Consider the following 4,613-nt stretch of genomic DNA (forward strand, 5'->3'; position numbering starts at 1 on the left):
CAATTAAAAAAGAATAGGATAGCATTGGTTTAAGCGAGTTACCCGTTTACCCGATCGTGTTGTGCGCGATTGCGCCATCGGTAAAAGGAGAGAATGGAGAAAAACAAAGAAAGAAAACGGAGATAGTTAAATCTGGTCACATCGTGTTGGGAACTACGGTATTCAAAGAAAAGTCAGATCGGCGCTTCCGAGATTCCGTCTAATTATAAATCAACTTTATAATGATAATCTCACGCAACGCAATTCTGAGAAGATGACAGCCATCTCACACCCATAGTTATGAATCCTCAAGGAAATCTATAGATTGCCATTAGGATATTCGTAATGTGGAAAGTATGTTTGTTTGTTTAACCGGGCGGATACACACTTTGGTTCTGATGGGACCTCGGTCAAGCAAAATGCTTAAGCCAGGCTAAAAAGCTTATATAAGCATGCTGGCCTAGATAGATGAAGAGAAAAGAGAGAAACAGGATTGCGGAAAAGAATAAGGAAAAGAAAGGCCACTCCCAACAAATCATTTGTACAATTTGCTCTTAGCCCTTGGGTCGAGAAATTAAGATATTGGGAATTCTTATTCCATGCCGGTATAAAGGCTGTGTAGGTGTGATGGTGTGATGTGGTTTCAAAACAAAATGATTACATCATGTTGTATATCATATCAAGATGTATTAATGTTGGGGACTGCACCAGGGATATGATTGCACTTAGTTTATGCATTTAAGAGTTGCAAGTTAGACCGGGAGCCTACGATTGAGTTGCTCAAATGTGGGAGTTAACGTGTACGTATTTTTTGCAGGTGGATTCAATGGCGAATAGGCCTATAAAACGGAGAGTTCAGTTCAAGAAGACACTGTGACTAGAGGTGCTTTTTAAGCCGGTCGAACGTAAACGCGGGTAGAAATTAGGCCTACATAGAAAAAACAGGAGAGAAAACGGAGAGATAACAAAGAAAGAAAGCCTGGAGAATACCCGGGATCCGGGAAAGAATAAGGAGAAATCGGAGAAAGGCCCGGGAGAAAGGACATAAAATGGATAAAAACTCGCTCTGGTCACGTCGGACATAAGACCACCCCCTAAAGAATTTAAAGACCGCCGCTTAGTGTTTCTGCAGCACCTGAGTGTTCTGCCACACCAACTTGTTCAGTCACAAAAGCTGTGGTTTACTTTTTAATAAAAGGTAATAATAAAGCCTGCCTTTGCTCATTACTTTTATTCCTAAAGTATTGGTGGCGCTAGTGCAAATATCCGCTCGACCCAGATATATCCCGGGGATATATCACAAACCCGCTGCTGATCAGTCACACTGCAGTGCAGGGCAAACAAGAAAAGAGACGGGAAAATACGTCAGTAGAATATACTTTAGTTAGTATGATATCGTCGATTAGAGGAGCTATAAAGTAATATATAGGACTACCGGGAGGACTACAATTTCGTATCAATTTAAATTATTTTTGAATCCCACTGAAGTAGGCAAAAGACATTAAATTAGTTTATAAAATGATAAGCTTTAATAATTGCCCCTGCGTTAAGCTGTTAAACGGCATGTAAATTTACCACTTCAGCCTTCAAATAAACAACCGAATTAACCCAAAACTACACACAGTTCAACATAGTAAATCAACATGGGTTTTGACATATATCCCTTAATGAGATTTTACTGGTAGGAAGGTAATAAATCTTATTTAGACTGGACCGGAGTGGAAACAATGATTTCGCCAATAAACAGAAGTGTTTATGGAAATGATAGGTTGGTTGAAAATCGAGCCGCGTAGCGACTTTGTCATTAACAAAATTCAACAGATTCTGGAATCGTGCACAATACAATCATGGCAGCATACTCGATGCAAGTTTGTATATATACATGTATATACCAAATACTAGTATACAGAGCACACGAATACATGCTTCCTGCGTGCAGCTGCCTAATGAATAATTAATCAGTATTTAAGCACCGCCTCTTCACCTTGTTAAGGTCACCTTATAGGGAAACAAAGAAGGTATTGCTTCAAATAAATTTCTTAATATTTAAGTAAAACGTTATGAAATTGGTAACAAATTAATCCAAGTTAAAATGAATTATTGTGATATACAAAATTACAATACAATTTATTGAATATAACGTTGTAGTTCATTTTGTGGTTGAATTTCAATATGAGTCGCGTTAATTAAGCTTGTGTGACACCACATATTAAATAAATCATTTTTGAAAGGAGTATTAAATTTGAACTTCACTAAGCATACTTACCTGGCGCAGGATCTTGGTGATTTAAATTGGCGTATTCTACATCATGCTCTCAAAACAAATCACTGGTTACAAAGAGCTGGAATTTTACAAAGTGCAACATGTGTTATTTGTAATAATGAGAATGAAAGCCTTTTACATGTGATGGCTTCATGCCCACACTAATTCAATTTGTGGTTAAAGATAAACCAGATCTTAAGTAAATATCTTGATACTCCCATTATGGTAAACCTTAAGACTATCATCTTAGGCTTTTATGACAAAGACACCCCGGAAATTAATATTGCGAACTTTGTTTTGTCTGCTGCAAGATATGCTATCTGGTCAGTAAGGAATGCAGCCACTTTCAATCACCAAAGAAAAAACACACAAGTTGTTTGCAAATCTATTATCATGAGTAGAATCAAACAGGAACTTACTTTGAATACCAACGATGAACAATGGCAAAAATTGAAAGGATGTTTTTAAATAATTATTTTCTATAAAATAAATAGTGTTTTAAAACACACACGAAGGATATGCCACCTGCATGACTCATCTCAAAAATAAGATGATTGCTCAACACATAACCACAATAGGATACTTACTGTCACAGCCTACTTAACAACTGTTTATACAAGGCAGATTTATGTTTCACTAATTTCAAACAATTGAACCCTTATTTTCAATTTTCACACAGATATAATATATTGTAAAACCACATGTATGTTAATATAATCTTGGAATGTACTTTTCATTTCAATTAAATGTAACCTTTGATCCACTTTACTATGTATAGAATGTATAAATATGTCAACATTTTGTACTGATTATAAGAAAAGACTTTATTGTGAAAAATGAGAAAACAGTAGAATACTAGTGGCAAATGGTGGTCATAGACCACAAACCTAGCTGGGGCATGTTGGTGTTTTGGAGGTATCTGACCCCTGCAAAATGTTCCAAAAATGTTCCCCTGGTCATGAGGTTTGTTGTCACCGAGTTTGAGTCCCATACTCCTTACAGATGCCTAGAAAATTAACTTAATAAGATTTGACCCAGATAACCTTTGACCTGACCCCTGCACAGCGTTCCAAAGTGTTCCCCTGGTCAGTAAGTTTGTTGTCACAGAGTTTGAACCATACCCTTTACAGATGTCCAGAAAATGCATTTTGAAAATTTGACCTCTGCATGACCTTTGACCTGACCCCTGCAAACTGTTCCCCTGTTCATGAGATTTGTTGTCACTGAGTTTGAGCCCCATACCCCTTACAGATGTCCAGAAAATGAAATTATAAGATTTGACCCCAGATAACCTTTGAACTGACCCCTGCAAAATGTTCCAAAATGTTCCCCTGGTCATTAAGTTTGTTGTCAGTGAGTTTGAACCCCGTACCCCTTACAGATGTCCCGAAAATGCATTTCTAAAATTTGACCTCTGCATGACCTTTGACCTGACCCCTGCAAAATGTTCCATTGGTCATGATATTTGTTGTCACTGAGTTTGAGCCCCATACCCCTTACAGATGTCCAGATAATACAATTGTAAGATTTTACCCCCTTAATGACCTTTGACCCCAATTCTGTGTGTAAGGTATGGGCACTGGGTAAAGTCGATGCACATGTGTAAGTGACGTCATTGTGCTATGTAATATGTGGCAGAAGAAGCATTTTGAAAATATTTGGTTATATACCGAAAATGCCCCTTTAATGACCTTTGATCCCAATTCTGTTTGCACCATATGGGCACTGGATAAAGGCGAAACATATGTGCAAGTTACGTAATTGTAGGGTGTAACATGTAGGAGGAGAAGCATTTTGAAGTTTGTTGCCAGAAGAAGAAGAAGAAGAAGAAAGAAAGAAGAATCGGATAGCAAAACAGTACCTAGCTCGGGGGGTTGAAAACCCCCCAGCTAGGTAATAATGATAATAAATGCACTAGGTACCGAAAGGTGCCTGGTGAAATGCAAAAAAAAAAAAAAATGATCAAGAAGGCAGCTCCCCAGGGCGAGGCCTTTCCATTGCACTTCGGTTGGGCTGACCCTGCGATTCCCCAAACGTGGGGAACTCGGGCGTATAATTTCTGGTAGTGGGGGACTGCGTACGCGCTATCCCCTATATGAAAATAATAAAGATAGAATTAGGAAGTTCTTGTAAATATTATGAGAAATATGGATTTTTCCTTTGCCCCTACAATGTTTTTACCTTTATTTTATTTGAAACGTGAGAATGAAAACAGGGAAGTATGTATTTCACTTTTCTGATGAAACAAATACATGCACATTGTTTTACCGACAACTGTATCGTTCGTATAGGACACAGTTCGCTGCTGACCTAACTTGTTCCCTCCTTGTCTACACGGTCTACGGTCTTGTCTGGACCTATTATCCAGTTT

At 38.0% G+C, this 4,613-nt stretch overlaps 1 non-coding gene across 1 annotated transcript; it reads left to right on the plus strand.

Annotated features, from left to right (window-relative positions):
- The first annotated feature begins 4,166 nt into the window (after positions 1-4,166).
- LOC140143627 (U1 spliceosomal RNA) lies at positions 4,167-4,336 on the plus strand. Its single transcript, XR_011857780.1, has one exon. It is a non-coding gene; the product is annotated as a U1 spliceosomal RNA (small nuclear RNA).
- Positions 4,337-4,613: the final 277 nt, after the last annotated feature.

This window comes from Amphiura filiformis, unplaced genomic scaffold, assembly GCF_039555335.1.
Source record: "Amphiura filiformis unplaced genomic scaffold, Afil_fr2py scaffold_24, whole genome shotgun sequence".
NCBI lineage: Eukaryota > Metazoa > Echinodermata > Ophiuroidea > Amphilepidida > Amphiuridae > Amphiura > Amphiura filiformis.